General features: G+C 34.4%; 1 protein-coding gene across 10 annotated transcripts in view; it reads right to left on the bottom strand.

The window, feature by feature from the left end:
• Positions 1-22,773, bottom strand: part of LOC114669253 (membrane-associated phosphatidylinositol transfer protein 2) — a 190,235-nt gene that overhangs the window by 139,782 nt on the left and 27,680 nt on the right. For all 10 annotated transcript variants that reach the window (XM_028825456.2, XM_051921568.1, XM_028825457.2 and 7 more), the window contains exon 2: positions 5,936-5,996. The gene's annotated coding sequence lies outside the window, so the exon portion shown is untranslated. The remainder of the gene's footprint in view (positions 1-5,935; positions 5,997-22,773) is intronic.

Below are 22,773 nucleotides of genomic sequence, written 5' to 3'. Positions count from 1 at the left end.
TCTATGAAAAGTAAATACACTTAAAAATAAAACATTGTCTTTGTGTCACCTTCTTGACAATTAACTTCTTCCCAATTCTTTTTACAAAATTACTAGATCATTTAAACCAAGTTTCTGAGGATTGTTTCTGCAGCATTTTCAATTATAAAAGTAAACTGACACACTGTGATCATCATGACAAGATATCCATTTAGAATTTTAATGCTAGAATAATTGTTAAAATTTTAAACTAGAGGAAAAACTCAGAACAGTGTCACAATAATGCTAATGGAAATTTAACTTGCATAATCTGGCGTAACAAAAAAAAAACTTAACTACACAATCAGCATGTTTCTTGCTGAAAGGCATGTGGGAAGACTTTTTAGCCCACAACAGAAGTTTCTTGATAACAACACAATAACAGACTACATGGCACCACTTCTTTAAAAAATGTACATCTTCAGTTTGAAATAAGGCCTGAAGAACATTTTTAATTCATCCATTCATTTTCTAAATCAGAAAATTCCACTACAGGGCTACATGAAACCAAATGTCTATTCTTAAAAACTGGAGCATAAGGCAGAAACCAGCTTGAATTATGATAGCATTCCACAATCACTAGTTAACCTAATCTCTGTTTTTGGGTTGTGAGAGAAAAAACAGGATACACTTGTGAAAAAGCATATGCCGACACACAGTATATACTGAGAATGTGGAAACACCTAGTAGGAATTCAAACCCAGTCTCCTGATTCTGTGAGGCTTAAGCTTCTATGGTTTACATCAAAAATGCAAGTTTGAAGGGAGGCGTGAAATATGACAAAACATTATCAAGATGTTTTTTTACCAAACTGATACAAAAGATATATTCTGATTTTAATCCATTTTCAGTACCTGAGTGACTGAATGTCTTTCCTACACAAATACTAATTATGTTATTGTTTAAGAAAGAGGATATATGCAACTAGCTCTTGCCAGTGTACCACTCCCATCAGAAGGCTTAAAAAGATGGTGCCACTTTAGATGGCAACATTTCATGCCTTGTGTTCTCAGTATTTCTCATTTTTCTTTTGTCTTCTAAATTATATTAAATTTTGTAATGAATCAAGTGCACGTGTTACTCAGAAGTATCTAAGGCAGTAACTGCAACCGTCTAGCCTTGTCCTGGTTATGGTTGCTCAGTAAGATCTTCCCTGTGCTCTGTTGAAACTAACAGTTTCTATGCCTCATTCTTCCTGGACTCAAACATCAACAAATACATAGGTTCATTACAGAGGGAAAGACACACCTCAATATAAACATGATGACAGTATATGGTTATTTCAATTTATAGGCACAGATAAAAATGTCTTTTTATATTTGATAAGAGCTACATTTTGCCCCTAACTTTGTTTTGGCTAGGGAGAAGGGCTCACTTGATATACTGCAGTGTCTCTGAATGTATACTTATCATGCTGCGAATTATAGTGCGTGTCTGGCTATACCTGCTTCAGTTGCCTTGCCAGTCACATCCCTTTAACAGCTAGTGTAGAACTTTGTCCATAGTTACTTCCTGGATCTCCCTGCAACAGGCATTTCCACCAATGCTGGGATGCAACTCTTAGTAATATGAGGAAGTCAACTGCATTAAGCAGTGTTAATAATAGCCTGTCTCTCTCCCCCTCCTCTGATGTTCTTCAAACAAGTACTTGATACATTAAACGCTAGGCTGGGTAAGGAGGTAGTAGAGAAGATTTTGCTGATCAAAGCATTCTGAAGCACATTTCTTTCCATATTAGTATCATAGGATAGGTGAACGTAGTAATACTGTCCAGCAAAGAGAATATATAAAATTTAGCAATTAAGTGCTAGACTTCAAATCCAAAAAGTAAAGATAAAACTAAAAAAGAAATCTGCTTTAATTTAAATAACTACTGTTTAGTTGTTTCCTGTCATTTTGCTTGTTTTCAGGTACCCTGCATTCTGAGAGTCCAAAATGACTGCAACATTAACAAGTAACTGCAGTGGTCATCAACTACACTCATGTTGTAGGACAATAATGGCCATGTGCTTTACAGGTGTATAGCCTTATGTGCAACTTTTATCATCATCTTTGCACAACCTGATATCGCTGGTGTCATTTTTTCTTAAAGGGAGTGGTGCACTAGATTTAAGGCAAGATTTTCTTTTCTTTTCTGAGTTCCTTCATCTTTAGGTTTTTCATGTGGTTTGCTTTCACCCATATTTAATGGCCAATAAATTGATTAGCTTACATAATGGCCAAAAACACTAGTTTATTTTTTTAATTCTAGAGGCCATTTTTGATTGGGTTAAACCATATTATTATTACTTGTTCAGACCTGTTCTATAGTGCAATTTAATTTCATATAGTTGGAGCTCTATCACGTGAAAGATGAGTGACGCAAGCTACTTAAAAACAGTGGCATCTTTAGATTACAATTTGAACCAAGGTGACTTACAAGATCAGGACACAAATGATTACATCTATATCTTGTTTCACAATTGGGTCACAGATGGGCTAAGTGAAATTGACAAAGTTCCATGGTAAGCTGGACATGGGAACTGAACCAGCAATCTAGATGATTATACAGTATTGTGTCCAATATAGTGTCCAATATATAATGTTCTATTTAAAATTAACTTCACTTGACGAAAATACTTTTTAGCTGAACTGGTCTTCCATCTTGACACTACAATGATCTCAAACATTAACTTTCTTATGAGAAGCAGAAAATGATGTTTTTGTTTTTTTTCCTTTTCAGATTTGAAAATGCTAAAAGATGGTATATTTAATGAACAATCTACCCCACCAAGGAATTAGCACAATACGTCAATTCCAGCAGAATTTCCATATATAGTCAGCAGGACAAGTTTTTTTTCAATTCTGGCACAGCCCTCTGGGGAATTTGTATCTATTAATCTGCCATCTACTCAAGTTTGACCTAAATGAAAAAAATCTAATTTTAAAGTTTAGGAATTAATATATTTTATTATTTTGTATAGAGGCTCAAAGTAAAAAGCTTAACACACATAGTCATAAAACAATGCCCCAATAATAAGACAAAAACAAATTATACCCATTGCCAAAAACTCAAAATACTTGTTATAAAATTGAAACTTGCTGTTTTTTAACATACAAGTTCTACCTCAAGGACTGTAATTTTCTCATGATTCTATTAAATTATTTTAATAGCTTTTAAACAGTGCTTTCAGTTCAATATAAAAAGAAGCAGATAAAAAATGAATAAATTTAAATGTTTGGTCCATGGCTTTGATTTAATAGGCAATTTACAGAATAGTTTAGACTATACTGCATTCTTAAAAATGCTTGTTACAAACTTGTTGAAAAACCACACAGTAATTTTTGAGCAACTGGACTGACTTTTGTTACCACATAGTATATTTCAAAAACACTGATCCAGTCCTAAAGAGAAAGAATATGTTGTGCAATCTCAAAGTACAGCAACACAACTGCCACATAGCTGATATGGTAAACTGCATGTTTCATATAGTTACACTTAAAACAGTTGTTCTCTGTTTTTCATGCATTGTCTAGATTGGGCTTCGGATTCATTCCCTGTAGTTTGCCCTAACCTCTATTATCTACATCTATGGGTAAGCAATGCTAACTGTACTACTGTCAGGTGACAGAAAGGACCAGGGGAATATGTATATGAAAGAAAGCTGTTTATTATGTTTCAGAATAACATCTCCTAATGCCAACACATGAAGCGGGGCCTGAAATTCATTTTTAATAAAAGGAGGGATTTCCTCTTATGTAAAAACAAATTAGTAAATTTATAGCCTTGGAAGGGGGTTAGAAGATTAAGAAACAATTACATGTTTATCATGGATCATTTATTATTAATTTTTAGTAACTAAAGGAATAAAGATTAAAGAATAATAGGGAAGGAAATGTTTTCTTATCATAATATATGGTCCATAATTTTGTCACAATACTAGGAATGACTGAAAACAGCACAATACAAATGCTCACCCTTAATATTCACTACATTGGACATATATTACTAAAAACAACAAGCATTTTAAACAAAGTTACCACTTCAATTTTGTCTTGATTTTCAAACGATATTAAGTTAGACTCAAAGATCTGTGAATAAAATTTATGATTCCCTCAATTTGTAATGAAATTCAATCCCTGAGAGGCAATAAAAGATTGATCCCAGCACTGAACCATGAGGGACACCAAACCTGCAGAGAAAAATAATTGGTAATATCTTCAGCCACCTACATGTATTGAAAATGTTTAGACACACATGAAGTCAGCTAACTAGGAAGAGCACCTGACATTCTTAAGAAGAATCACGTTCATTTATCCAACTTTAAAACCCACACATCCCGAGTAGAACCATGGGGATGCTGAAGCTTATCCCAGCAGGCAGAATGCCCAAGGCAGGAACAGTCCCTGGTGAGGAGCACTAGTCCGGCATAAGGTGAACACACTCGCACACAATTACATAAAAGGGCCAATTTAGCAATGGCAGTTTATCTAACCTGCATGGCTTTGGACTGTGAGTGAAAACCAGCACACCTAGAGGAAATCCAAACAAACTTGGGGAAAACATGCAAACTTCAGACAGGGATCATCCACGACAGGAACCCCTTTTGTTTTACTGTAAGGCACCAGCACTGCCACTGCTCTACTGTGCTGCCCACAGAATGATGTGATCAAGGAAAATAATGATGCTCTTTAGTATACTGGAACAATTAGATTATCATTACGTTACTGGATTACAATTTTCTCTAAATCTTTACAAAGAGAAGTAAAATTTGAAAATGGACAATGATTTTTAAAATTATATGAATCTAAAGCTGATTTACACTCAGTGACTACTTTATTAACTACACCTGTTTATTTTAATGTAAACAACCTGCTCATCTAAAAAGCTAATTGTGTTACTGAAAATGAAAATATACAGCATACAGCAAAGGTGAACAGGTTTAGTTCTTGTTCAACCAAACAATGGGAAAGACCTAAGTATGATTGCTGGACCTGAATGTGGTGATTCAAGAATCTCCAAGACATATGTTTTGTGAGATTTTTTTGCACACTATACTCTCTGGAATTTGCAGAAAATGGTACAATAAGCAAAAAACATTGAGTGAGCAGCCAGACTCATCTGAGCTAACACAGGGGCCACAAGCATTCAAATAACAACAATCTCTGAATTCAGAGTGCATTGGACCTTAAAGCAGAAGAGCAATAGTCTTAATACCAACTAAATGTAATATGTATCCCAGGGTATACTTAAGATTACTGCCGACTAAATGAATCCCTTTATGGCTACAGTCTCCCCTTTTCCGAAAAATACTTCAAGCAGTGTAATTCACCGTGTCACAAAAAACACATAATCTCAAGCTGTTTCCATAAATATGACCGTGACCAAAGTTTACTCCAATGACTTCAGATCTCAGATCTTAATCCAATACTTTTCAAATTATGTGGAACAGGGGTTTTGCAGCATGACAGTGAGACAAAAATATGCAGGAACTCTGTGATATCACTGAGTCAGCAAAGATCCAAATCCCTAAAGAATGTTCACAGCACAATGTTAAATCAATGCCTCAAAAAATTCAGGTTGGTCTAGACATAAAACAGGGTCCTACTCAGTACTAGATAGACGTGCTTAATAAAGCAGCCATTAAAGTCATTTAACAATGATCTAAGAATGGCCGATGGAAACTGAAGCTACATGGTGCGAAATTACTAATGAATATAATGTGTCAGCAGCATATAGTGTAGGAATGCTTGCAAAAAGATTACACAACTAAGAACATGATAGGCTACCTAACTTAACATATATTATTAGTCAGCCTTGAAACATTTTATGACAAATACAACCTCAAAAAAATTAGTAATTATTCTCAAAAGAGAAAAAGCAAAATCCTAAACCCAGGTACCAAACATCTTAATTCAAGGAGCCACCCAGACTCACCATGGTAGGGGCAAACATTGTTGATTCCGGAACATCAATGCAGCCACTCCAAAGTCCAGTTCTAGATTAGGAAAGATAAATGAATCAAAATTAAAATGACACTAAGTGACATAAAAAGACATAATGAGAAGGCAAAACAGGTACAACAGTTATTAGAAAGCAATATTTAAAAATGCATCAGTGGCTCTTACTACAGTTGCCTAAATTGAAAAACTAATTTAATAGTCTTTAGAATTGATTTTATGATGAAATTGATGGGGTCACAGTCAAATACTATCAGGTGTATTAGCTACAAGGCTCCCATTCTCTAGAATTAAGACTTTGCCTTGCAGTTTTACAGTATTTACCCTTGAAATTGTTTCAAGGCCTTCATCTTAGGTTCAAAATTTGCTCTCTACAATATGGGTGCTACTAACAGGCCAATTCTAATATTATTTTTAGTAAATTTATACTATTGATAGAAAAATAAAAAGTTTATGATTTATTTTGAAAGTGATATTTATCACATGTCTTTTAGACCCAACTTGAACTATCTGAAAAATTCACTTGCACAGTGCACATTAAATTCAGATAATACAGTGTTCACTGACTGGCCATGTCACCTTTACTCATTCAATTTGACCAATGTTAGACCATATATAAAGAAATCATACTAAGATTCAAATATTTTAAAGAATTAAAGTGCAAATTTTAGCATTTCACTTTTAACGATTACTCGAGAAAACACTCTTATATTACCCTCAGGCACACTAAGCAATTGAGGCACAATGCTTGTTAATCACAAAACAATCATAATTCTTAAAACAGTAAAAGATTCAATACATAGTCATTTCTATTCTTAACGTGGCCTAATGCGCTAGGAACAATACTTACTCTGTATAATTATCTGGATTACTGTGTTTTTAAGAGTGAATATGGTAAAATTGTTAAGTGAATCTTAATATTAGATAAAACGAACAGTAACTGGACAAAACACAAAAAAATGACATTCATTTCTGTATTAAAAAACATTATGCAAAATGAAATGACAGCATTGAATTGTTTACTTGGCTAAATAAAATACTTCAAACAAAAACAACTGTAACTAGACATTTCCTCCTATTAGCGATTAGTCTATCAAAGCTCGGCAAAGGAGCTCTGTCAAACTCAACCCTGCTGAACTGTATAAATAAGTGTCTATTTGTGCTTTTTGGGCAAGAACTGCTCATTTGCAACCGGTCCTTTCACAATATATCTGTGGTGTTTAGATTTGAACTTTCCTTCGTTAATCCAAAACTAAAACACCAAATAATATTTATTAATACTAGGGGGCTCAGCCCCCTGCTCGTTTCGCTTGCCCACCCCCAGGTTTGGTTTACTGGATATACAATTTAAACAGATTGTTATTTTCATGGGAATTGTTACATATGCATTATTTTCACTTTTACTTTAAAACTTTTGTAAAAACAATACTTGTCCTTTATTTCCGGCCCTGGGAGTGGTTACATCTCTTTCTCGCAGGACATATAATGCTGCTCACGTTGTGAAGGAGGGGTGGCTGAACGCATGCAAAGGAGATGCTGTTGGATCATCTGCTGGCTTTCTGCTGCTGGCGAGCTGCCTGTTCTGCTTGTCTCGCTACCCGATCATTTCAAAGCCTGTACAGCAGCTGTCCTTTTGCCACTTCGTGTCTCTGCCACTCACGTCGTGAAGACGGGGGAGGTGGGCAGGGTGGCTAAACGCATGCTAAGGAGAACCGGTTGGATCATCTGCTGTTTTTCTGCTGCTGGCGAGCTGCATGTTTTGCTTGTCGTTGTTTTAAGAGCTGGGAGCACATGAAGCATGTCTGCCAAAAGCAATCCAACAACTGCTAGGTTAGATGTCTGTGGACTTGTATTAAATGATGTCTCACTGCCTTGTCTCGTGTGACATTGTAAAAATAATACTTGTCCTTTACTTCCGGCTCCGGGTGTGGTTAAATCTCTTGTATCAGTAAGGTGCTGCTGGAGTATGTGAATTTCCCCTTGGGATTAATAAAGTATCTATCTATCTATCGATTGGCTGTATTATCTGTCCTGTGACTCTGTATCCTTGTTTTTTATGTTTCTGCTGCTGTATACATCTGAATTTCCCCATGCGATTAACAAAGTTGAACTAATCTAATTTAGTCAAAAAAAAACAAACACATAATGAGAATGCAAAGTGGCTTGGGTAGAAATTCAGCATATAAATGTTTGTATAACATAAACACAAAGGCCTTTCAACTAAAACACAAAAAAATGACAAATAAATTACTTAAAAATAATGGCATAAATAATTTGTGTCACTATTCTATTTAATTTTACATCACATTATAAAAACATTAGTATCTATTATACCACATAATACAAAAAAACAAAATAATGCTCCTAGAAAAATCCCTTGTTAATATTACTAACTTTTTAGGAAAATAAAACAACCACTCATTCCTGCCAGGATCGATGAGTTTTATTGAATAGCAAGTGACTTGATGTAATGCATACTTTTAAATTATGGACAAGGTCAATAATTAACTATACATTTTGAAAAATGCATTACAAAGGCTTGAGCATGCCATGTTATGGTAAACCTACTGAAAAATGCATTTCAATTTACACACAAATTAATCACATGTTCAGTAAATTTTCCATCATCTGGAGTAAGCAAATACAGTGATAACTATTTGTGGCTTTTCACCACTCTAAAATAGGCAAGCTTCTTTTTCAACCATAAAAGGTCATATTCAGCTGGAAGCTGGAAAGCACAAACATTTTACAGGAATCCTGGAAGACTCAAGTAGATTTCACAGCAGTGTAACATGGGACCCTGCTAAACTATTTTATATTGCAAAGCATGCCTAGATTATTTAATTAGATATTTACTGTTTTTATAAGTATGCTAATACAATAAAGTCAATGTGTATACATTAGAATATTATTTTATGTAAATAAAAACACTTGGGAGAAACTCCTCAGATTCTTTTTTCAAGCTAGGTTTCATAAGCTTTAAACCAATTTAGTGAAGCCTTTTCATTATCAGTATGGAACCTCTTGAGATTGGACATAGCAAAAAACAGATTCCAGGATGGTTTGGCATACAGAAAGTACAAACTCACATATTAGACAATCACTGCCAAGAATTAAATAACATAGAAATTGCTATGTGCTTTCTTGACTCATGTGTCATATTATATTAGAGAGGTTGGAATGCTGATAACGCTTTGTCGCATTCACCACATGATGAACCACCTGGTTTGGGACCCAAATGTAGCGGGTGAAACCTCAGCACCACACTGTAATGGTATGAGGTGCCGATCCTGCCACCAGCCCCCAAGTTTTACCTGTAAGTTGGAGAACCTGCTTGCAGAGCTGGATGGAGATTAATGTCATGCCCAGGACAAAGCAATTGCAATTTAAAGGCCTTGCTCAAGGGCCCAACGGAGCAGAGTCACTTCTGGCATTTAAGGGATTCAAACCGGCAACCTTCTGATTGTCTGCACAGATCCCTATCCTCAGAGCCACTACTCCACCATATTCTATTAGTTAAACGTTTATTGAGTGAGGCAGGGAAAATAAAGTTTATACGCATACTGCTCAGCCAAAGTATGTACAATCTTACAAATACTTCTGTCTTTTTTTAACAACTTCTCCATCATTAATGATCAGTTTCCTTTCTTGCACTGACATGTTTAAAAAAAAGTTTTAAAAAATTACAAAACAATTATATACATTCTGCACCATGTACAGTGCATCCGGAAAGTATTCACAGCGCATCACTTTTTCCACATTTTGTTATGTTACAGCCTTATTCCAAAATGGATTAAATTCATTTTTTTCCTCAGAATTCTACACACAACACCCCATAATGACAACGTGAAATAAGTTTACTTGAGATTTTTGCAAATTTATTAAAAATAAAAAAATTGAGAAAGCACATGTACATAACTATTCACAGCCTTTGCCATGAAGCTCGAAATTGAGCTCAGGTGCATCCTGTTTCCCCTGATCATCCTTGAGATGTTTCTGCAGCTTAATTGGAGTCCACCTGTGGTAAATTCAGTTGATTGGACATGATTTGGAAAGGCACACACCTGTCTATATAAGGTCCCACAGTTGACAGTTCATGTCAGAGCACAAACCAAGCATGAAGTCAAAGGAATTGTCTGTAGACCTCCGAGGCACAAATCTGGGGAAGGTTACTGAAAAAGTTTGGCTGCTTTGAAGGTCGCAATGAGCACAGTGGCCTCCATCATCCGTAAGTGGAAGAAGTTCGAAACCACCAGGACTCTTCCTAGAGCTGGCCAGCCATCTTAACTGAGCGATCGGGGGAGAAGGGCCTTAGACAGGGAGATGACCAAGAACCCGATGGTCACTCTGTCAGAGCTCCAGAGGTCCTCTGTGGAGAGAGGAGAACCTTCCAGAAGGACAACCATCTCTGCAGCAATCCACCAATCATGCCCGTATGGTAGAGTGGCCAGACGGAAGCCACTCCTTAGTAAAAGGCACATGGCAGCCCGCCTGGAGTTTGCCAAAAGGCACCTGAAGGACTCTCAGACCATGAGAAAGAAAATTCTCTGGTCTGATGAGACAAAGATTGAACTCTTTGGTGTGAATGCCAGGCGTCACGTTTGGAGGAAACCAGGCACCGCTCATCACCAGGCCAATACCATCCCTACAGTGAAGCATGGTGGTGGCAGCATCATGCTGTGGGGATGGTTTTCAGCGGCAGGAACTGGGAGACTAGTCAGGATAAAGGAAAAGATGACTACAGCAATGTACAGAGACATCCTGGATGAAAACCTGCTCCAGAGCGCTCTTGAGCTCAGACTACCGCGACAGTTCATCTTTCAGCAGGACAACGACCCTAAGCACACAGCCAAGATATCAAAGGAGTGGCTTCAGGACAACTCTGTGAATGTCCTTGAGTGGCCCAGTCAGAGCCCAGACTTAAATCCGATTGAACATCTCTGGAGAGATCTTAAAATGGCTGCGCACCGACGCTTCCCATCCAACCTGATGGAGCTTGAGAGGTGCTGCAAAGAGGAATGGGCAAAACTGGCCAAGGATAGGTGTGCCAAGCTTGTGGCATCATATTCAAAAAGACTTGAGGCTGGAATTGCTGCCAAAGGTGCATCGACAAAGTATTGAGCAAAGGCTGTGAATACTTATGTATAAGTGATTTCTCAGTTTTTTTATTTTTAATAAATTTGCAAAAACTTCAAGTAAACTTTTTTCACGTTGTCATTATGGGGTGTTGTGTGTAGAATTCTGAGGAAAAAAATGAATTTAATCCATTTTGGAATAAGGCTGTAACATAACAAAATGTGGAAAAAGTGATGCGCTGTGAATACTTTCCGGATGCACTGTATATATTGTGCTGGACTACTTGGATGGCAAGGTGTTTCCAGTGACAGAATTGGCTTAAGGCAGGGACACTATAGGGGTCTGGTCCAGCACAGTTTATACTTTTAATGAGGAACCCACTCTGGTAACTGAGGAGTTTGTCTAAGTGGCAGTCAGAGTTAATGGCTGCAAGGGGTCATAATACAGTATATGCCATAAATCCTTAAAGGAATACTCCACCCAAAAGAAGGAGTTTTCGTAGACAAGAAGGAAGCAACAGAGGGTTTTTATGTTCAAAAACTTTGGTTTATGAAGATATTCATTTGAACATTCATCCCATTTCAGGCTAAAATAACTTTAAAGTTTAACAATTAGTAATAACTTTTAGTAGCAAGTTTCAGCTCACAAATCAAACACAGCAATAAGAAAAACAGTTTGTGCTATGCAGTTTATTTTATTTAAAAATCTAATAATTTAAAACTATCAATACAGCAATGAAAACTTGTCACTCAAATTATACCGGTAGCCCTGAAAATAACAGCATCAGAAAAATGAATTGCTTCTTTGCCACAATAACGACTAATGAGGCAGACAGGAGGATCTTCAACTCAAATGCTCAGGCACATCTGAGCACATCCCATTTTTATTCACCACAGCATTTTCTGAAAGTGGTTTATTTAACAATATTTTAGTAAAAATACATGTGATTGGGGCATTGTTGAGCATATGACTGGATGACTTAAAATTTGGATTATACTACTAGAATATTCATTCAAAAGGGCTATTCATTTCAAGAAATTAAAACACAATTAGTAAATAATTAAAACATAATCATCTAATCTTTAGTATCTAAATCAATTTTTACAACTGAGATTTTATTTTGTTTTTACATCTTTAACTCAGAATTCCCCATTCATCTTGCAATATTACATCAGAGGGAATGAATGCAAAATTTGGAATTATGCACAAATAACATCCTGCCTTTCAAAGTAGATTTAACATTTCTTCATTTAAAATGCATTTAATTGGCAACAATAAAAAAGATATTACTAATACAGTAGTTATACAGTGTGAACACTTTCTGGATATCACATTGCTTAGTATATTAAACTGAACTTGTAAGTCCAACATCCTAAAGCAAGGCTTATTTCAGTCACATGAGGTGCCTGGTTTATAATCTTGAATTCAACATATCAACAAGTCAAAACAAACCCAAGTATGTTTACATAATGAAAGAGTCTCGTTGAAAAGAATAAAATGTATATCAAAAACAAAAGTAAACAATATGCATTCCAAAGATTATCTTGCATTTCAATGTTTACACAACTTCTCTTTCAGCAAGAGAACAACATCTCTGATCTTTCCAGCCATATATATATGAAATTCTTTACATTTCAAGGTGACACAGTAAATCAGTTTTTATACATATTAATATTATTGAACATACACAACAAGCTTTTCAAACTATAATCAAAGGGAAAATATGCAGTTATCAACCTAATTTCTTGGGTTCAAACACAAACTAAACAAACATTACATCTTTTGTGGCCTTTCTGTTATAGATATTAAGATATACTGTATATAGATACATATAGATATTCAGGCTTATTTACCCAAACACTATAGACTAAAATAATCTTCTGCCACAGAATAAATTTTATTTGGATACTCCAGCAAAAATACAATTAGACTGAAAGTAAGATTCCTAAAACATTTCTGATATACAAAAGTTTTTAAACTTTGTTTATTGATTAATCTTGAATAATTGTGGAGTTCCTGATTTAAAATTTGCAGGAGCTAAATTGTTTAATTATGAATTCTAAAAATACAAAAAAGTAAACTTTACGTAACACTAAATTGCCAGTTTCTTAATTGGTTCATAAATACCAGTATCCACATGTGAATTTAGAAATATATTTTTTGGCTAACCGCCTAGAATAATAGAACTGCCTTAGATGCATGATGCAGAGATTTCAAGTACAACATTATTTATCCATATTCTAATCATAAAGTGTTACACTAGCAGTTTAATACAGATACCTATTTAAACTATAGATTTCAGTTTTAAATATTTTGTCAATCAACCAAACAGTAAAAATGTCTTACTTTCAGATGTACAATTTTTTTTATTATACAGTACAATGTATCACCATGCAATTTACAGTCTCTTGAACCCTTCCAGGCAAAGCTAAAGAATGACTCTTTTCAATTTCTAATTTAGTAATTCAGCATTATAACAGAGTTTATTACATGAAAAAATACCCAAAATGAAAATTTTGCCTAGTTACATAAATATACTGTATGTGACCAACTTAAACTGTAAGTTCATTTTTCAATATCAAATTAATTAAACAGAAATTAATTCATAAAACAAAGAAATTCTAGAGGTAAAATGACACTCCCTCTTTGCTATGACAAATGAAATACAATTCAGTTCAGTAAAGTATTCTAAGAAAACTGTATATGCAAAGAGAAAACAATGCTGAAGAAAATATGAATATTTTAAATTAATTTTCAAATTCTTATATTGATTTATTGTATGTTATACACTAATAAGGAGTAAAGGAATACTGCACACATGAAACATATGGTGGCACTGTTTTAAGGGTGAAAATTAATATTTAAACAACTGTATCCTTTTTGTTGAAACTGAATGTAATAATACTTGTTGATCATGGAGCCATAGTTTGCAACATGTTTCAAAAATGCATGTCAGAATTTCAGTTTACTCATTACTAAAAACTAGAACTTGAAGATGAATTTCACATAGTGGCCTGCTGAACAGTGTTAAATAATGTACAGCTTTTGTACACACACGGAAAAGTTCAGGACAGTCTGCTAGACTTGTAGATAGACTGCATAATATTTTTACAGCTGTGAAAACTCTATATCAGGCTTTTAACTTGAGCTGGAATGCAGTCAAAACAGTGATTTTGGAATCTTACAGTGAATATAATCTCTATTTAATCTAAACAGGTAGAAACAGACAATGTTATCATATAATGTGATCCAACTTGAAAAATTCCAGTTTTCCTGCCAAGCAGACAGAAGTCAGCTACAACTTGATAAAATCCTGACTCATTTAAAGTTTTCAAATTCTGAATGACCTGCTGAAGTGTCTGCTGAATAGATGAATCAACACAGAATCATACTGAAATAAGCAAGTAAAGGTGGTGGGATATGGAGACTAAGCTGTATTAGGGTTCACCTCATATTATACTTGGCACTTTGCATTTTGGCTCAAATGCTTTGTTTTTGTCTTATATTAGCACAAACATGTTTCCCGTTTTTTGGATTGATCAGATATGTGCCATCTTCCAAATTCCCAATGGGCTCTGACATGTGTTTTTTCTTGCCATGGCAGAATGCATGCTTGTACTAGGCCCATTCTTCTTATATAACCTACTCTCCATTTTCAACCAGTGAACTGTTTTTAAACTTACTATTATCTTTCAAAAAATTTTTTATTGTTTGATCACCAATTCTGAATAGAAGGCTTTTTGTTGCCTGGCTATATTTGCGTGGAAATGTACAGTTCTGTTTCTTTATTGTTAAGCAAAAACTGACTTGTTCATTTTTTTATACCTTTTCTACCCTGATCTAGTTTATATCTTTAATTACTTTTAATCATTTTCTGAGCCCCCTTTTTAAGTACAGTACCACTAGGAGACAGAGCTAGTCCTATGGAAAAGGCCTCAAAATATTAAACAATTCTGAATGACACACTCACAAACACACTGGAAATATATAGAGATGAAAATCAACATAAATCATGGTTTTTATAGTAAAGTCACTGCAGAAAACAACATCTCTCACTCAGACATACAAACGGCAGCAAGTTAAGAAATCAAGCTGTAGTAAAGAAACTGTTTTCTTCCAAGTTACCAAATCTTAAAGCTTCTTTCTGATAATTTAATTCCTGCAAAGATTTTTGGTCTTTATTTTTATATTTTCACTATTAGATCAATGCTCTAATCTCATTATATTGCTCGTTAGGCAGTTCCTGGACCAAATTTAACAATGATTTGCCACAACAAAAGGTTTTGAACAGGTACTCTTTTACAATCTTGCCCCTTTTTAAGTACTTCATTTTTTTTGTTAAGCAACCAACAAAACATGTTTGCATAAAACAAAGGCTCTTGCCCAAATTCCTAATTTTCTAAAGCATCTGATGCCTATTCATGGTATCTTCCCAATGCTGGACTCCGCAGCCTTTACTGTTTCCAAAACATTTTTCACATTCACAACTAAAATTCTTAAGAAATATTTTCAGTATGTTTTTTTATTTGTTTATATAGTCCCTTACTTTAACAACAAAGAAATGATCAACATGAACAGCTTCATATGCCCATAACAAAATCATTAGTAACCGTTAGCAATGTTGCTAGTGTAGGTAGCTAACATGAAATATAAGTTATTCTTCTGTAAATGTAATCAATGAACTGTCATAGTATCATCTGGTACCTTGGCAGAGTGCTTCTCAGTCTTGTCTCTCTAACTGCTTTCCCCTTCCAAGTCTACCCTGTTTTGACATATCCTGTACTTCTCGCACACATTTTACTATGTACTGACCTACTTCCCTTTTTTGCAAATACAACCTAATTTATCATTGTTGACTGCCCACATGTTCCTTACATCCTATACTAAGCAGTCTTTGAAGTCTTGCTTAATGATGTTATTTAATTTATCACATATACATTTAAATTGTGACTTTGGTTTGCCTCAGTTCTTGCTACCCCAAAGCTTGCAAGTTGCTTCTGTACTGAAAACGTAACTCTTAGACTCCTCTATTCTGATTAACTTCTTTTAATTTTAATCTTTCTTTAATTTTGAAAACTGTTTATGTGGAGAATCTTACATTTTTCAACTGCAAACTGTTTTGTTATTATTTTGCTCAAACAAAACAGGATGAACGGAATTGTCAGGACTTTAATTACAGGCATTGCAAACATGCTTTTGCATTTTACTAGTAATTTATGCATTTGTTCCTGTCAGTTTCTTTTTCAGTTTCTTTATTTCTTGGGAATGGGAATAAGGTACATAACACAGAACCTGCTTTATGTAACCTGTGAACAAATGGATCCCATAGGACCAGGATTTACCAAATTAGTTTACAGGTTTGGAAAGAAAGGAGTAGGGAGGTACTTAAAAGATAAAACACTTTAGATCAAAGTCATTCGTCATAAGGACAAGTTACCCAATCAAATGTGTGCAAAGTCAAAAACCCTATGTGTGTATTTTAAGTTAAATATGGCTCATCCTATGGACCAAAAATGAGAAAAGAAGATGAAGAAAAATAACAAGCGAAGGGCAACATCAGAGATCAAGAGGCGTGATTACCTTGTTTCATCATCAGTAAATCCAACAGCCTTCTACTTTTTAAAAATAACTCTTTACGATGCATTTTAGGATAGATGTTTTTCTTTTTACCTCACAGCTCTACTGTTTTATCTACTTTTGATACTAAGAACATATTTCTAGACACTTCTCCAGTGCCTTAAGAGTATTTCTCTGCTGCTGATTCACTCCTACAGCAGAGATCACATAGTTACTGCTGCTTTATAATAGAACTCCTAAGTAAAACTTGGTTTAATTTAACCTTAATAAAAATGGAAAATCATTGCCATATTTTGGATTTGCTTTTATTATTATGTGCAGACTAGTTGCATGCTGACTTTTTTAACATCACTTAAAATAATGAATATACTGTAAATATTTGGGTTAACTGTATTACATTTTTTTCTTTTATGCATAAGAAACATTTTGTATATAATAGTGGGATGACACAATGCTCTTAACCAACTATGTTTAAGAACAGAATTGGAATACTTTTCCACCTCTTGTGGAGGAAGCCTGACGTTAAATGAAGTCAATGCAAGTCAAAACTGATAAGAAGAAATTATTCGAAAGAGAGAGGACACTAAAACTCATACTCAACTTGGAAGAAATTTAAAAAGATGAAAAGTGACAGTAGAGTTATTTCAAGAGTAGTAATCTGACATTTCAAAACAGGAAGCAAAATGTCAGCTCAAAGCTAAAAATGTGTGTTTATTAAAATCAGCCATTTCCTTCCTTTTTCAAAATTTAAAACCACGTTCACAAAGTAAAAGCACAAATAATCAGTATATTATTGAATATTTATACAATATTTAATAATGTAAATAGTTAATTTTCTTGATTTAGTCATACTTTTCCTGTTTTCTGAAATATTCTTACTGAAAGTAAAGTAAGATTATTAATCACTAAAAAGCATACTTCTATAGATTCAACAACTTAATTATTAAACAATGAAAAGAGACCTAAAATATTTTCTCTGTTAGCAGTTGTGTAGTTCTTACTTATCCCATTTCAAACTATAAATAAGATTACACCTTCACATCATAATTAATTTTAGGTTTAATAATGCTTTCAGATAAGAACTTCTTTCACAAACCTGGGTAACCCAAATAATTTTATAGCATCCCATTTACCAATGATGACTCAGACTAGAAAGCTAATTTTTATTTCCTCAAAAACACACCACTATCATCATTAATTATTAGAAGAAGAATGTTAGCTCCAACTGAAATAAGTTCACTTTTGTGATATTAAGCATAAAACAAAAGCAAATTCCAATTCAGGTATATAGAAAACAATGTGCAAAGTAAAAATGTTTGTGTATGGGTGTGGAAGAAGGCAGCACTAGCTGTGACAAGTTATTTTACACAAAAAACAAACTCTAATTGATGTGACCTGGAAAGCACTGCAGCAGGGACAAAAATAGTATAATGAATATGTCTTGGAAGAATTAGTAATGTGTATATCTTCCTTTTTGCCCATGAGAGATTTGACACCTTCCCATTAAAAAATCTTCCAAGATGACATTCGGCACATTAGGAGTTCATTAATACAGCCTAAAACATACTAAAAATAACTACATCACATCATCCACTGACAGTGTACACATCTGCAGAAATTCCTCTACCACAACACAGCGGATGGCTCCTTTTAATAAAGAGACTTTTCTCTACAGGGAAAATACTCAATTTCTAACTCAAAGAAAATGACAATTGAAATTTGTTACATAATATTTTGGATTTTAAGTTACTAAAGTACAAAAATGTAAGCATATATAAATTTATTATAACACTGTTTATTAATGCAATAAAACTAGCATACAAATTATCAAAATGAAATAAAATTAAAACAGAAGAAACATATTAAGTTATTTAAGTATAATGCAGTATAAGTATATGGAGAGGCCATCAGGGCACAGGCACTTGAATATTTATACAAGCTTGTTTTTGTGTTCAGATAATTGCCAATAAATATCTTATTTTCATTTTAACTATTTTTAACTTTAATATATCAGAAATGTATAATTCACATATTTTAATACACAGAGGGTAATCTGCCATGTACAAAATCATCACTGTAGAATTCCACACTTTCTGATCAACCCTTGTGTATATTGTATATTGACTCCTACAGAATCAAAATATGAATTAATTTTAATTCAATATATTCTTGCTAGCATTGTATATTCTATGTGAACAAAGGTACAGATTTTCCCCATTAATCTCAGTGCTGTTCCTATGTCAATATTGGACTTTAAAAAATTTTTTCCCATGGCTCAAGACACTTCTGAGTGGGAATTTCTATAGTTCAGATGTAATCCCCATGTACAAAGCAGAAATGAGCTCTGTGTTAAATAAAATAAAGTGAATAAATTCATATTACCAGAATGTAACCCACATATACCAGTTAATGCTACATTATACAGTTAGGGTTAAACTGTTAGGGTTAAAATACCTACAGCATTACAACAGCCTAACAGGCTAATAATTAATTAATTTTTTTTTTTCTCATTTACAACTTTTAAGGCATTCATTTACAAGCAATACTACATACTAATGCAGACATACAGTCATCTCAGAGCAAAAGGTCTTATTTTCATTTGTTAACTATCAACCTATACACCAACAAATGTGTGCAACCACATGTTTAAAATTAATATCATTGTCAAATGCAAACATCCTTGGCAGTACACATGCTCAATTATTCAACTGAACCACATAATGTTAAACACATTCAGTGTGCAGCCAAATATATGCCAGTCTTAATGAAGGTACCTAGTATATGCAGATCACAGGTTACCTGCAGGGCTTATCAATTTCTAAGAAGAAAGAAACAACCAGTGTAATGGTTGTAGAAGCTCTACAGTTTTAACCTTGATCTGCTGTAATCATACCACTTAGTAGATAAGAAATTGCTTTGCCTTTTCATGAATGTATGTGATCAAGCATACTATAGGTATACTGAAAAATTATTTTTTTACACATGGAAAACAAACTAAATAAAATCAACAACAACAAACTAAATAAACAAAGAACTAAGCAGCCTGCTTAAGTACTAGAAACAAGGAACAAAGTGGTATTGGCATTACAAAAAATCATTCAAGGCAGATATTACCTGAACAACATTTTGCAAATTCACTAACCAATGAGGGATGACCTTAAGCATTTGCTTTCACCTTTACACCACTGCTTTAGCCAAATTCACTTAAGGAACATTAACTCTTCATATCTAGGGCACGATCCTCAAGTTCTGCTAGGTACCTCATAATGGCAACTTCATTTTCTCAATTAAGTAACCAATTTAGAAAATTGCACCTGTTAACGTGTACCTTGTGTATTAGGAAATCTACATGAGGTAGTTATTAACTCAGCATAGACTTTGTATAACACTTAAATATCTTGACTTGATTTTGCTTGTATGGAGTTAACAACATTTGTAAATCTTCTGAAGACTGATGAACAGCTACAGTACAAACAAAGTGGCTGACCAAAAATTTTCATACTGTTAAATCCTGGTGAGTAAACTGTCATAATGAAAAGAACAAGTCAATGTTAAAGAAGTAAACACATTTCTAAGTGAACAAAGAGGAAGTATGTGGGATGCAACCAGTTACAATAACAATCTCACTATAACGAAAAAACAGCTTCAAGCATCATGATGATGTATTTGTGATAAAAATACGTAGTATATATTAGTGATGTCACTATCAACTATTTCATTAATTAAGTAATGTATGAGTAGTTTTGATTATCGAGTAATCTACTGATAAAAAACTATACATTATAATGAATGTAATTAAATTGTCATACTAGATGTACAAGAATTTACTGGTAAAACATCTTATTCCACAGTTTTCCTCAATCCTCCTTTTTCTTCACAATTGCCAAAATAGCTGCTGCACAGACAAACACAGAAACAGAAAGGAAGGTGCATTTTCCACTGGATAAAGAGCAGACATTTTTCAAAATAAAAAAGGGGTACAGTTTAATTTTCAGGTCCAAATTAAATTAGCTGTGTGTTAAATTCTGTTTGTGACATGTTGTGATTGGGTTCAGAGCAGGTTTAGCTTTTCTTCGATTCAACCACTTGCTTTCATATCAAAGTGGCAGGCATTATTTTCCTTGTGTATATATATGTACGTATATACATTTATATATATATATATATATAATCATACACACCCAGACACACACTAGAGGGCTTACCCCCTGCTCGCTTCGCTCGCCAACCCCCATGGCCTGCATTACGCACCAGCCGCTTTGCGTCTCTGCCATTTGTGTTGTGAAAAGGGGTCTTAATGCACCCCAAGGAGACGAGGTTGCTCCTCCAAAACCCCCTCTTAAACGGTGATACAATGGGAAACAAATGGTTTTTTTTTTTACCTCCTCTTTGCTCGATCAGCTGCTGGATGGCTGGCTTGCTGATGCTGTACCACGTGATCTACATCTCGCGCTACGCTTCAAACATTTAAAAGCCTGTACAGCAGCTGTCTTTGTTATCTACTCTTTCTCTTTTATTTTCAGCCCCGGGCGTGGATAAATCTGTTGGCACAAACTCTCATCTCACGGGATGTGAGTTCTTGATATTTTAGTTTATAATTTAAAAACGGAATAAGAATTTGATGTTCCTGCCTTGCGCCCTGTGTTGGCTGGGATTGGCTCCAGCAGACCCCCCGTGACCTTGTGTTAGGATATAGCGGGTTGAAAAATGACTGACTGACTGATGAATAAGAATCTGAAAATCTAACAACATCACATTAATGTTCGATAAATTCTGAAAAGAATGATACCAAACATATTTATGTAAGTTTTAAAATAAGCCCGATTTAAAGCATGACAAAAAAGTCACAGAAAATAGTTGCAGAAAATCATTGCACTTTTAGGATTAGGATTTTATATATACATATACATATATATATATATATATATATATATATATATATATATATATATATATATATATTTGAAATATTTTCAGGTGCTCCATATTTTCCCAGTGTAGGACAAAGTCAGCACTGCCCATTCTGGTAGGCTTTAGTGGCACTCAAGACCTTTTAAGATAGCAGATTTAACAGCAATGCAGAAATCCAGTTGCACCAAACCCATTTCATTAAGTGAGTGAATTGCATTTCATACCAGTCTTAGTCCTGGACTTCATCTTATAACAAAGGTGTAAATCAGAGTTGAACTGACATCTCTGAAGACACTTTTGAGACCAGAAGGAACCAAATGGAGACCCAAGTCTGAACAAAACGCTATAAGTCTATAATTATAATTGATTTTTTTAACTAGATGTAACAGACCAGCAAAAAGTGGATGTCTGGGGGAGAAGAGAGACAAGTCAGTGAGACAAAAGGAAAGCTTTTGTACAGGCTTTTAAATGTTCACAGCGCCGCACGAAATGCAGATCACGCAGCACAACAGCAGCAGCAAGCTAGAAGCTGATCGAGCAAAGAGGAGGTTAAAAAAAACAAAAAAAACAAAACTGTATTTGTTTCTCATTGTATCACCGTTTAAGAGGGATTTCTGAGGTGCAGCCGCGTCTCCTTGGGGTGTGTTCAGCCCCCCTCTTCAGAATGGCGCATAGTGCGGGTGGGGGAGGAGTTGGCGACCAAAGCGAGCAGTAATATTAAAAAAAAATTACAAGAATAAAAGCCAATCCACATCTTTTGGCTTGGTAGCCTGTGTAGCAGTATTGAAACATTGTTCCAAGTAACTAATTATGAAAAGATCCATTAAATTTACACTTGAATCAATCAGCAGTCTATTTCTAGAATAAATGGTACTTACCGAGTTAATGCTTAGTAGAGACAACTGTAGCTATGCCATTTAGAAATACTAAGCTCCAAGTAAGGAAACCAATTTCAATACTCTCTTAGGAGAGCAAATTATACTTTTCATATATATTAACTCCAACCTGTGTGCAAGAAACTTAATTTTTTTTTTTGGCTCAGAAAGCATTAGAAAAGGCGATTTCTCTTTCTAGTCACCATCTAGAAGGCTTATGTTATAGAAATACTATTATTAATTTTGTTTTTAAGTCAAACCTGTCACATGCAATATATACAACAAAAACATTTAGATACATAATAAAGCACACTGTTTTTAGAGTTTTTTTTACTAATATGTGAGTCAAGAAATTAAATTAAAATGTAACATTTCA

The sequence above is a fragment of the Erpetoichthys calabaricus genome, chromosome 18, assembly GCF_900747795.2.
Source record: "Erpetoichthys calabaricus chromosome 18, fErpCal1.3, whole genome shotgun sequence".
NCBI classification, from domain to species: domain Eukaryota; kingdom Metazoa; phylum Chordata; class Cladistia; order Polypteriformes; family Polypteridae; genus Erpetoichthys; species Erpetoichthys calabaricus.
This window is presented reverse-complemented; position numbering and strand designations above follow the sequence as displayed.